At 39.2% G+C, this 14,126-nt stretch overlaps 1 pseudogene; it reads left to right on the plus strand.

Annotated features, from left to right (window-relative positions):
- Positions 1 to 370: 370 nt before the first annotated feature.
- Positions 371 to 1,613, plus strand: LOC122195216 (cytochrome b6-like; annotated as a pseudogene).
- The last annotated feature ends 12,513 nt before the right edge of the window (positions 1,614 to 14,126 follow it).

Below are 14,126 nucleotides of genomic sequence, written 5' to 3' on the forward strand. Positions count from 1 at the left end.
TGTACTAATAATAGTTGGTGGTTCATTATTTGCAGATATTATCCTAGTGGAAACATCAATGACCAATCTCCTTACTAGTGAACTTGAGTTATGTTGCTCGTTATATATATATATATATATATATATATATATATATATATATATATATATATATATATATATATATATATATATATATATATATATATTTGGTGTAATAAAGAATAAAAGTGATACTAAAACATTGTTTGGCTTTTAATTGCTTGTGTTCATCTTCCTCTCTGTCATATTTTTTAAAAACAAATTACTGAAAGCGTTCCTGTGGTTTGGTCAAATTTACGTGTTTGGTCCCTAATATTTTTGGTAATTATCTATTCGTGGAATAAGTGATGATCCGATGGTTCTTACTCAGGGAATCTTTAGGCTTAACTTAGTATTTTTATTGAATCATCGTGGTTATAGTATGAATCTGGGGTTTTAATCGATTCATAGGGTCTTAACAAGAGAATTCCTATCAATAATCAAGAAAACAAATAATAAACATTATATACAAAAACAAATAAAAGAAAAAGAAAGAAATAGGGAAGAGAGGATTCAAGAGGCCCGTCAGGATCAAGATAAAGACGACTGAGCCAACTTGATATTTTGGTATTATCGCCACAAAGAAGAACTTTCGGATTTTTTATTCGTATCTTCAGAACAGATGGAGTCGGAAAGTAATAAGTTTCAAACTTTCTATTACATATCCGTTCGAACCAATATTTGGGTGTTTTTGCTTGAGCTGTACGAGATAAAAGTCTCATATACAGTTCTTGGAGGGGGGACCGGGCCTATCTCAATAAAGTCTATGATTGGTTTGAAGAACGTCACGAGATTCAGGCAATTGCAGATGATATAACTAGTAAATATGTTCCTCCTCATGTAAACATATTTTATTGTCTAGGGGGAATTACGCTTACTTGTTTTTTAGTCCAAGTGGCTACAGGATTTGCTATGACCTTTTACTATCGTCCGACCGTTACTGATGCTTTTGCTTCTGTTCAATACATAATGACTGAAGCTAATTTTGGTTGGTTAATCCGATCAGTTCATCGATGGTCGGCAAGTATGATGGTCCTAATGATGATCCTACATGTATTTCGTGTATATCTCACCGGTGGATTTAAAAAACTTCGCGAATTAACTTGGGTTACAGGTGTGGTTCTGGGTGTATTGACTGCATCTTTTGGTGTAACTGGTTATTCCTTACCTCGGGACCAAATTGGTTATTGGGCAGTGAAAATTGTAACAGGTGTACCTGAAGCTATTCCTGTAATAGGATCACCTTTGGTAGAATTATTGCGCGGAAGTGCTAGTGTGGGACAATCCACTTTGATTCGTTTTTATAGTTTACACACTTTTGTATTGCCGCTTCTTACTGCCGTATTTATGTTAATGCACTTCCCAATGATACGTAAACAAGGTATTTATGGTGTTTTGCACTCGGACCGTCCTCATAGTATGATTTTGTTACGAGTTTCATCCCTCCCCGAGATGAAAAGACTATATTACCCTTTGTTTTCTTTTTTTCATTTTTTATTGTTTTCTTTATTATTTATTAATTAAAGAAAATCAATTTATAGGGATGTGGTACCCACTCGTTTTCTCACCTGCACCGCAAACAGCACATGCTATCGATAACCACCACAATCCAATGAATACCACCACCGGCCACCAAAAACCACCATCGATACAAATATCACCACCATACACCGATTCTAGCTCCACTACAACTACATAATCGATTTCATCAGGTCACAACCTAAGATCAAATCCCAGAAATGAAACTTAAAAATAGATATAAAAACCATAACGAGATCAAATCGATCAAATAAGAACCTAAGTTGAAATGAAAACCAGATATGGAAATCAAAACCCAAAACGCAAAAACTATCATGAGATCGATGATGAAAGAAAAAATTGATGAACCCCCATAAATCAAATACGATTTCCAAAAGAGTGGGGTTAAAGGGGAACTCAGTGAAGGAGAGATGGTGGTAGTCTGGGGATTTTGATGATAATACCTTCCAAAATTACCTCAAACGAAACCATACCACGAACCGCCCCAAAATGGAGATTAACTGAAAAGACACTGGTGACAAACTTCTCACACTCACCAACTATCTTCTCCGATGAAAACTCTCTAAAGCCATCATCTAGTGCCGATCTGCTATCCGAAGTCGCCATCGATTGTCGGAGGAAGGGGTGACGATTCCTTCTTTACTAGTCAGAGAAAATCAAGAAATGGGAAGAAAAGGGGATCAAGTCTAAAAGGGAATGGTTTGACTAGATGGGGGTACGTGGGACCAGGTGTTTCATATATAATTAAAAAAAAATTTCTAAAACAATTAAAAAAATTATAAGGGTATAATAGTCTTTTTATGTCTGTTAAGGATGAAAAACGCAACAAAAACAAACTATAGAGACGGTCCAAGTGCAAAAAAAACCTTAGGACCAAATGCACAATTTTTAACTAACCACAGGGACGATTTCAGTAATTTGTTCGTTTTGTAATTATGTATTTAGCAAATGCCTAGAGGAAACAAGTCAAAAAATACCATATCATATACTCTTGCACGAGACGTATTCAAGAATTTTGCAGAAAATATCACAAACTTTTGAAACTAAAAGTTTAGTATAATGATAGACACATGCATTAACGAATTGATATTATCTACCCACACTTGGTACCTCAAATACAAATAATGTCTAGAGGATCATCCATGCATCTTGTCATATTTTTATCAATATTTGAGTAAATTACATTTTTAGTCTTTGAATACACCTCAAAATTTTGCTTTTAAAAAACGGTTCGGTCCATAAAAAAACGATTTGTAATTTTGGTCTTATTTTTGAAGTTTCCAAATGATTTGAGTAAATTATAAAAATCAATCACCATTGTGTTTAATAAAAAACTTTCATATTTAGTCAAAGTTTGAATCTCATGGTTTACCTACATAGTTGATCTTCATAGCAACCTTCATACCACTAAAACATGGGGTCATGCAGTTGTGGAGTAAGAAATCAATTGTGGGGCAGTTATTTAGTGGGAGTGGGTGTAGGAATACCTGCGGTGTAAGGATGGGGAGTATGGTTGCACAAGTATTTACAGGACACTACGGTGTCCAACATACTATAGTTAAAGTGCTCAATGAAGAAGGGTGGTGGTGCTCAATCAATGGGTCAGATATGTTCGTGGTGTTTCATAGGCCTAACCTACAAAATTTTTTAGATCAACACATCTCTATAGAGAAATCCACTTTGTACAAATGTGACCTTAAGGTAAAGAGCATTTGTGGCGGCTATCATTAAGAAAAATATATCTTTTGTTTGTCGGTGGACGTTACATGATTTATGTGATCAAGCAAAACATGTTAAATCATTGTCTTCTTTGTTTTATTCGAGTCTTTAATTGTTTTGTGAATGTGTTATGTGTTTTTATTGAATTCCTCAATTCTAGCAATTGGTATAAGAGTTGTGGATGAAATCAGGAAATTATGATCGTTAAATTCGAATGTCACGATTACTACTTTTAGATGATGCACCTTTAAGATTATCTATATTATAATAAGTTACGCGAACCACTTAATGCAATAAAAATTGAACCGATGAAGAAAACGGGTTGGTACATGTTACATTGTCATGTTCTTGGTTTGTTTATGTTACCGTAGGCGAAGAATGTAGCATACAACACTAGCAACGAAAGCACAACGTTTTGGCAGATCAAAAAGTCATCTAAAATTTATGGGAATGTTATACTCGCAATATTGAGTTGTATAGACATTTCAATACTAAAAATGAACTAATAAAAATGTTACAAAATAATTATTTCATTGAATATAATCGAATTAAGAATGTATTAAATGGATTTAATTAGCATTCTAACAAACTGTAGGAGGTTTAAGTGACCATTAAAATAAGATAAAAGGGTAAAGTGTCACAAAAATATACTTAGATAAAAGATAAAATAATTAATAGAAATTATGAAAGGACTAGGTAAAGAGAGAAAATAGATATATAGGTCGATTATGGAGTAAGAGAAAATGTTCAGGGACTAATTGAAGTTGTAAAACTTATTTTAATCATCATGCGTGAGGTTGTACTCATTTTTCACAATTCATATTTTTTGTGTCACATCAACGCCATCTCATTTTCTCTTATATTTATTTTTCTCGTTAAAACCAAAGAAATTGTCATGTTTCGATTCCCCTTATTTTTTATTTTATTTTTAAAAATATATTTTATACCAATATTATTCTCTATTTGTAAAGGATTAAACACCATAAATTTTTATATAATATTTATAGTTTTTTAGTATATATAATTTATTATATATTATAAAAGCTGAAAAAAAAAGATATAAAGAATGTGGTAATAGGGGGCACTGGGAAATTTTTCACCAAAACCACACCCATGGTCACATTCTGTGGAGTTGGTACTCCTTGCCGCCTAAAGAACTCACGCAACCCTCGGTTTGCCTTGGTTCCTTTGGCCATTTTCTCGTTGATGCATATCCAACCCTCTACCTCTACAAAAAAAACCTATACACCTTCCTACCGAGGCTGCTACATGAGAACACAAAAAAAGGAGAGACGAGAAGGAAATATATAAGAGGCTAGGCTTTAAACCCAAAGAAAAGGTTAATTATGTAGCATCAAGTTCCAAGTAATATTTTCTTCTCCTGATTTCCATGTTTATAAAATTCCTAAAACCATATATAGCCTTCCATTTCTTTTCTTCTCCTAATTTTTAATTCTGACACAAAGTTTTTTTTTTCAATTTCGAACTCCATATTTTTTCCACCTTGGAAATAATTTTTTCAAAAAAAAATTGAAGTGTATTATTGGGATATTACAAGTTCCTAGATGTTCGATTAGATTACCATGTTCATAGGAGGGGTGATAAAGCCCAAGGTATGTATATGCGCCATAAGAGTACCATGTTCACCGGGGGTGGGAATGAAAAATGGCAAGGGCCAGGAACTATAAGAGTATCATGTTCATGCGGCGGATAAAATAGGTCGAGGATCCGTGTATGGTTCATAATAGTAACATGCTCACATGAGGGATGAAAAAGGTGTCCGTGGATGTGTTGTTAGAGTACATTCCACCCATGACAAATGCATCTAGCAGGAAACCCTAAAATTCTTTTGTCACAAGGAGTAAAGGTGATGAGTTACTAAGACAACTTAAGGTGTGTTTTTCCTATATGATGTTTAAGAGTTATTGTCACACCCCAAAACCATGAATGGCGGAAACATTCTGGGGTGGAGGATGTCATGTACAATATCACAAAAATGAATAGTAGTAAACAAGAAACAACATCATCCATTGCATTAATAATATAATTTCATACATGTGTGTTCTGTCAAAGTTATAGACACAAAAATATACATATCAAAATAAAAGATGAGTCTTGAACGAACTCCATCTACTCAAAAGCCTGGAACCTGTACCTGTCTAGTGGTGACCTGAGAATACAAGTTATTTTGAAAGCGAGTATCAGCTTAATGCTGGTGAGATCATAAGTATATTAATGTCTGTTTTTGTATGAAAACATTTGTGATATGTTTCTGTAAGATGTTTTGTAAGATGTTTTGTATAATGTTTGAATTCTCCTAGAAAACCCTATGTTTCCTACTAACTGTAGCCTTCTACCAAGGCATCTAGTGTCTGTGTGTATGTCTCTTGTTAAAGTGTGTGTTTTCCCAATTCTGACTATCATTAACCAAAATATAGTTTCTACATTACCGTGCATCGTGTGAATATTCACGAAGTGAATGTAATGGGAAAATATTATCGTACCGTAGTATTTGTAATAAGTGACTACCGTGGTACTAACTACCTTAATAAAAAAGGTGTTCCAAGTAACATGTGATCGACCTGTATCCTGCTGCCGACTCTAGTAAAACGATGATGTAAGACACCGTAAGAAATGACAATTGGCACCCGTAGACTTGCAAGTCCCACTGTAGCGAGCAGCAAGGTGTAGGATAGTCAATCCAGTATAGATCTATATGCAAAATCATACGCTCCCCAATTAAGGAGATTCTGGATACAAAAACGGTCATGGCAGGAAGTGCCATGACCCGTCTAATGGTTCACATAACTGCATGAATGATATGTGATGAATGTGCTAATTGAAAAGTGTACTCTTTCTCTGTCTAGCCTGTATCTACTGAAATGTTCTGTGTGTGCTAGATGTAATGTATGTTCACTCTATCTAACATGTATATTAATGTACTATATGTATTACTCGTACTGACTCATGAATGAACTAACTCATTGTATGTTTCATTGTTCTAGTAATAGTATTAGTATCCTCCTCTGCTATCCCTATGGTAACTTACTAGTGATGTAATTGGTACGTATGAACATGGAAGTATACACTTGCTACCCAAGGGTATTGAATGAACTAGAAGAACCTTTATGACTATATATGTACACATGATATATAACTAATATTTAAACGACCTTCGGACGGATACCCGATACCCCAACAGACCACATCTCAACGGCGAAAAGGAAATAATGCGGGCAGGCCTTCCTAAGCCTTTTAAACATTGCTTATATAACTATACATACATCGACATGAAATTGATAATAATTATAACAGATCTTAAGTAAATGTATTTGATAAGTATAAGAATTTGTAAAACAGTTTGATAAACAGTTTGAACGGTAAGAAAATCACTGGTTTGTAGTTATTAATCACATGTGATTGATGTAATAACTATAAGTATTCAACTTGTATCCCCCCCCCATAAAAGCATTTAAAAACATTTAAACCATTGATTAAGGGGGTATGAACTCACCTGTATTGAGTTGTACGGATGAACTGAAGAGGTAGGATGCTAGGTGTCAAGTGAAGTCTTGAACACACTCTATGATCCTATTTAACATATAATATCACATATATGTATCCAGTTAGTCTTTAAACAACTAATAAATAAGTCAAGACACCCTAGGACATGCTAAACACTTTATACAAGTGTTATAAGTCTCAAGGATTGCATCTAAGTGTTGTAGGGAAGGGCTAGTGTGCTTGGGGTTCAAGGAACACTCCTTTAAGGAGTTTACGGTTTTGTGGTCACTAGCAAAAGAGTTTATGGTCGTAAACCCTTGGATTTACGGTCGTAAACTCACCCTCTTATTGACTATTTGTTGTTTGAAGCTTTCTAAGCCAATCCAAGAATTCCTACTTCATGTTTAAGCCTTAGGAAGTGTTGTGTGGCATCAAAACACTCCTAAATGGAGTTTATGGTCTATGGACCACTTCTCCATGAGTTTACTACCATAAACTCTCATGGACTTAGGTTTTATGATGTTTTTAAGTTCTAAACACTTCAAGGTAATAGCCTAGGTTAGATTCTAGGCAAAAGGAAGGAGTATGGGCCATTTATACCCTCTTTGGGTTGTTTACGGTTTTGGGAGATCCCCAAACCGTAAACACATATAAATGAGTGTTTTCTTGTTCTTTCATGTGATAAACACTTCAAGGAATGATCTAGGCAAGTCCTTAAAGCATTGTGAAGCATCTAGACACCCTTAAGCACCCTTTGGCACTATACTTGGTGTTTACGGTTTTGGGAGCCTCCCAAAACCGTGAACACCTTGTTCTTGGTGTTCTTGGGACTTTTCCTTGATATTAATATGTATAGCAAGCTTTAAATGACTCTAGGATGGAAGTACGTACTTTGTGGAAGCTTGAGATGAACTTAAAGTCCAAGAACACTAGTGTGTGTTCTTGGTGTTTTGGAAATCTAATCAAAACATGAAATTTGATGGATTAAAGGATGTATAATCACTAGATGTTGTGATATAACAACAAATCAAGCCAAGAAGTACTTATGTTTTCGGGAAATCGGGCGAAAACCGGGATGATACTTGAGAGTGTTTTGAGTTTAGTCTTTTAGGGTGAAAATGAAAAGTGATCTACTTTGGGGAGTAAACTCATGCTTAAGGCATGAGTTTACGATTTTTAGGGTAGTTTACGGCCCAAACATAAAAGTTTGGCCGTGAAGTTCTAAGCTACGTGGTATTCGCGGTTTTGAAATTTCAAGACCCGAGACAACCCATCCGTTCACCCGTTCGTTTAAAGATTAATTATTAAAATAATCAATCGAACTTAAATTTCCTAAAAACAAATAAAAGTGAACTTGACTTATAATATGAAGTGATTGACTTTTAGGGTTTGAATGAATGAAAATTTCGGGTTGTCACATCATCCCCCTGTTAAAGGGAATTTCGTCCCGAAATTAAAGTCTAAGCAAATAAAGTAGTTACAAATAACTAAGCAAAAAGATGAGGATATTTCAGTTTCATCTGATCCTCAGGCTCCTAATTGAATTCCGGTCCTCACTTGGCGTTCCAGTGAACCTTCACAATCAGTATGCGGCTTTGCTTCGTTTGCTTGACCTCTCGGTCCATGATCTCTACTGGTTCCTCCACGAAGTTGAGGCTCTCGTTGATCTTGATCTCGTCGAGTGGAATAACAAGAGTCTCGTCGGACAGACACTTTTTCAAGTTCGATACGTGGAAGGTAGAATGTACGATACTGAGTTCGCGCGGTAAGTTAAGTTTCTAAGCTACAGGGTCGATTCTTGCGAGAATCTCAAAAGGCCCAATGTACCTTGGATTTAGCTTTCCACGCTTTCTGAAGCGTATCAAGCCCTTCCATGGTGAGACCTTCAATAGAACACGGTCACCCACCTGGAATTCCAACGGTTTCCTACGTTTCTCAGCGTAGCTTTTCTGTCGGTCTCTGGAGGCTTTCAATCGTTCACGAATATGAACGATCTTCTCCGTCGTTTCCCGTATGATTTCCGGACCTGTGAGAGTGCTTTCAGGAATTCTTCCTTTAGCTAACTGGGTATCACCCACCTCAGCCCAGCATAGAGGGGGTCTGCACTTTCGGCCATAGAGGGCCTCGAATGGAGCAGCCTTTATGCTCGTGTGATAACTGTTGTTGTAGGAAAATTCGACAAGGGGTAAATGAGTATCCCATGCTTTCCTGAAGTCTGTCACACAGGCTCGGAACATATCTTCCAAGTTTTGGATAGTTCTCTCACTTTTCCCGTCGGTCTGTGGACGGTAGGCTGTACTCATGTCCAACCTAGTTCCTAGGGAACTTGGTAATGACTGCCAGAACCTCGAAGTGAATCTACTATCTCTGTCCGAGATAATGGATAAGGGAACACTGTGCAGTCTTACAATCTCCCTAATGTAAGTTCTTGTAAGTTTCTCCATCTTGTCTATTTCTTTGATCGGCAGGAAGTGTGCAGACTTGGTCAGTCTATCGACGATGATCCATATGGAATCAAGTCCACCCGTCGTCTTGGGCAACTTGGTTATGAAATCCATAGTTATCCGCTCCTACTTCCATTCCGGTACCCCATGCTATTGTAGAAAACCGGAGGGTTTCTGGTATTCGACCTTGACCTTTGCGCAAGTAAGGCATTTACTCATGAAGTTAGCAATCTCTACTTTCATGTTAGGCCACCAGTATAACTTTCTAAGGTCTAGATACATCTTATCTGATCCCGGGTGCACGGAATAACAAGTGTTGTGCACCTCGTTCATGATCAAGTCTATGAAACCACCTAGTTTCGGGGTCCAGATTCGGTCCATGAAATAATAAGCTCCGCCACCCTTAACCTCCATGTTCTTATCCATCCCTCTTAGGGATTCACCCGCCACATTTTCAGGCTTCAAAGCGTCAAGCTGAGCTGCCTTAATTTGTGTAGACAAGTGTGAATGGATAGTCATAGTCAATGATTTGACTCTACGACCAGAATATTCCTTCCTACTCGGGGCGTCAGCTACTACGTTGGCTTTACCTGGATGATAAAGAATTTCGCATTCGTAATCACTGAGTAGCTCGACCCACCGTCGTTGCCTCATGTTGAGCTCCTTCTGGTCGAATATGTGTTGTAAGCTCTTGTGGTCTGTAAAGATAGTGCTTTTCGTTCCATACAAGTAATGTCTCTAGATCTTCAGCGCAAACACAACTGCTCCTAGTTCAAGATCGTGGGTCGTGTAGTTGACCTCATGTGTCTTCAGCTGTCTCGAGGCATACGCGATGACCTTACCTCGCTGCATCAGAACACATCCGAGCCCTTGATTCGACGCATCGCAATAGACGACAAAGTCTTCTATTCCTTCGGGAAGGGATAGTATTGGCGCGGTGCACAAGGCTCGTTTGAGCTTTTGGAATGCTCTCTCTTGCCTCTCTTCTCAGTCAAAGGCCATGCCCTTCTGGGTCAGTGTTGTAAGAGGTTTCGCTATGTGGGAGAAGTTCTGAATGAACCTACGATAGTAGCCAGCGAGGCCTAGAAATTGACGAATTTCTGTAGGCGTCTTCGGTGCTGACCAGTTCTCAATGGACTTGATTTTTGAAGGGTCCACATGTATACCCTCTTCGCTAACCACGTTCCCTAAGAATTTGACTCGTCGAATCCAAAATTCGCATTTCGAGAACTTCGCGTAGAGCTTCTCCGAACGTAATGTTTCGAGGACTTGTCGCAGATGTTGACTATGCTCCTCCTTACTACGAGAGTAGATAAGTATGTCATCAATGAAGACGATGACGAACTGATCCAAGTAAGGACGACACACCCTATTCATTAAGTCCATGAATACTGTGGGCGCGTTTGTTAATCCGAACGACATCACTTCAAATTCGTAGTGCCCATAACGAGTTCGGAAGGCTGTCTTTGGAACATCCTCCCCTAGCACTCGTAGTTGATGATATCCGGATCTCAAGTCGATTTTTTAAAAAGAATTTCGCCCCTTGAAGTTGGTTAAACAAATCGTCGATCCGAGGCAAAGGATAACGATTTTTGACAGTTAGTTTGTTGAGCTCCCTGTAGTCGATGCACATACGAAACGATCCGTCTTTCTTCTTGACGAACAAGACTGGAGCTCCCCAGGGTGAGAAGCTTGGTCTTATAAAGCCCTTGCTGAGTAGTTCGTTAAGTTGACCGGACAGTTCTTGCATCTCTGCAGGTGCTAAACGATGAGGCGATTTGGCTACTAGGGTAGCCCCTGGAACGAAGTCGATTTGGAACTCGACTTGACGTTGCGGAGGTAATCCTGGGAGTTCTTCTGGAAATATGTCGGGAAATTCGCGTACTACTGGAATGTTCTGAATGTACTTTGTTTCTTGTCTCACATCGACCACATGAGCAAGGAATGCACGACATTCCTTCCGCAAGAATTTTTGAGCTCGGATGCTCGAGATGATACGAAGGTTCGTGCCGGGTTTGTCGCCATAAACTACTAAGGTTTCGCCGGACAGAAAATTAAGGCGAACAACCTTTTCGTAACACATGATATCGGCACGATGAAGACTCAACCAATCCATACCGATAATGACGTCGAAACTTTTAATTGAGACCGACATAAGATCGATAGAAAATGAATGGTTATCTAATGTTAGGGTACATCCTATGAATATACTGCTAGTGCTCTCTGTCTTTTCATTAGCCATTTCTACAGTGAACGGTTCATTAAGTGCTCGTGATTTTTGCTTATGTAAATGAGCAAATTTTTGGTTCACGAAACTCCTCTCCGCTCCATTATCAAATATAATGCATGCATAAGAGTTATCGAGGAGGAACGTACCAAGGACCACTGTGGGGTCGGCAATCGCTTCCTCATAGCCTATGGCCAGAACTCTTGCCGTTCTACCGGCAAACCCTGCCTTCGGGCAGTTTCTATTGAAGTGGCCTACCTCGCCACATCCATAGAAATTTTGGCCCACTACAACACCGGGGGCTTAGTTGATTGGCCTTGCCGGAGCTTTACAGAAACGGGCTATATGCCCCTTCCCATCGCAGTTCAGACACTGCATCTCCCGGCAGGCGCCGACGTGTTGTAAGTTGCACTAGTTGCACTTAGGCAAACTTCCAGCATACTGCTTCACCGGAGCAGTAGTGGCAGGTGCTATTGCAGCATGTACTGCCACGACCTGCTGCTTTTTGGCAGCCTTTGCCTTTTTCTTATCATTCCAAAACTTCCGCTTGGAGTCAGCGGTTCTTGCAGGTTCTGAGATGGCCAGGGTAGTTGTTGTGGTTGGGGTACGAACCCCATGGTCTATGAGCCGTTGTGCCAATCACTTGGCACTATCAAATGTAGTGGGGTGTGATGCCAAAACATTTCCCTGGTATAGGGGCACCAGTCCTCATATGTATCTCTCGATCTTATTTCCCTCTGAAGGAATCATGTTGGGACAGAGGGCCACCAGTTCACAGAACCTGGCAGTGTAGGCGACTACGTTGGAGCCCTTCATGGTTAGGCTCCATAGCTCTTCCTCCAGCTTTCGGATCTCGCCCCTCGGGCAGTACTCCTCAATCATGAGGTCTTTCAAAGTTTCCCAACCCATAGCATTAGACACTATAAGAGATAGTGACTTAACATGGCCGTTCCACCATGTTAGGGCTTTGGTTTCGAAGGTGCAAGCAGCGTACTTCACCTTGATCTCCTCGGAACAGTAGCAAATTTCGAAAACCGATTTGGTTTTCTCGAACCATTGCGAGAGGGAAATGACTCCGCCAGTCCCCTTGAAGGACAATGGCTTGCAGTTCGTGAAGTCCTTATCGGAACACTCTCTCGAGCGCACAGGAGCTTCAACCTGAACAGACTGAACAGGGGTTCCTCCTCTAATGGAACCAGATGATTGATACTGAGCCATGGTTGTAGCCACATCTGCAGCTACAGTAGCATTTAAGGCTGCAGTGTCGAACTGAGGAGTAGGTGGTTGAGGAGGTGGAGGAGGTGGTGTTTCGTTATTGAGGTTTCTCCTTGGATTTCTGTGAGGCGGCATCTTTGATCTATAGTTTATGAAGATGAAACATTGATAAGATTTCAATGGAAGGAGTGATGAGAATGACTCATGGACTAACTCCCCATAGTCCAAACGATACAATTGAATGAATATCTAGAACTAATAGATGATCACATTTGGATAATAATTCTCATAAGATTAGGTACCTGTCGATATTACTAGAATTATAGATGTAACAAGTTCAGAAAAACGGCCAACAGAAATAGGCCTTACATCAACTAAAATGGGAAAATTTTGACATAATTACAACCTAACCAAGACCTACCAGGCCTACGATTTACAAGATAGAGAATTAGACCAAAGTTTTACATAACTAGGTTATATCCAAAACAGAGAAGTTGGTGAGAATCTATCGGCGACGAGACCTACCAGAGTGGGTTTTTGATCCCGACAGAAGACGTTCTGTGTCCATCATGTGCTTGTCATCTCTTGCTTGATGAGCTCGAAGTTCTCTGACTTTAGCTCGCGTTTCAGTGAGTTCCCTCTGAAGAGCTGCATTGTGAACCAGAGCCCTTTCATGAGCAGACTCTAGTTGGCGATTGTGGACAGTGTTAACACCAGTGTTGGCGTCAATCTCCAAGATTCGATTGATAGATGATTGACCCAGTATCATGTTCCGAGACATCCTACTAACCATGATGGGTAGGACTCTGTCAGCAGAACCTCCATTAGTGAGGTTGTAGAAACTTCTGTCTCCGTTGTAGGGAATGGGTTGACCCTGTTCATGGCTCCATGGATTCAAGTTTGTTGCCCACAGGGGTGTGGGTCCTTGAAATGTTGGACGAGGGTCAGGGTTTTGATTAGCTGGGGGCAGGTTGTTGACTTCTGGCTCTGAGTCAGAACCATCAGAAAAGCCTTTAGCTTCATGATCATCCAAAGGAATTGGGTGATCATCTTCAGGTTCATCTTCTAGCCATCTTGCATTGTCGTGCTTGGGATAGTAAGGGTCTCCGGGAATGTGGAATCCAACCATTAAATCTACGCGAGAAGGGAGGTATAAGAATCTAGCACATAAGTAACTTATAGTAATGCAAAATATTCCTATAGTATTTTAAGTTTAGGTTCTGTTGTTCTCATTGTGGTAATTTAGGTAAGTTTTTAGACTTGTTGCAACCTCACAACCACACTTAGGCACATGCTAGTCAACCCTCGGATAATATAGTTGATCAGGCTATATCTTCCCAGTTTTGACCATATGTCTCTAAGTCTAATTGTGTTGCCCAACAATCGTAATACTTTTGTACAGTCTTAGTGAAATTGAT

The sequence above is a fragment of the Lactuca sativa genome, chromosome 7 (assembly GCF_002870075.4).
Source record: "Lactuca sativa cultivar Salinas chromosome 7, Lsat_Salinas_v11, whole genome shotgun sequence".
Lineage (NCBI taxonomy): Eukaryota > Viridiplantae > Streptophyta > Magnoliopsida > Asterales > Asteraceae > Lactuca > Lactuca sativa.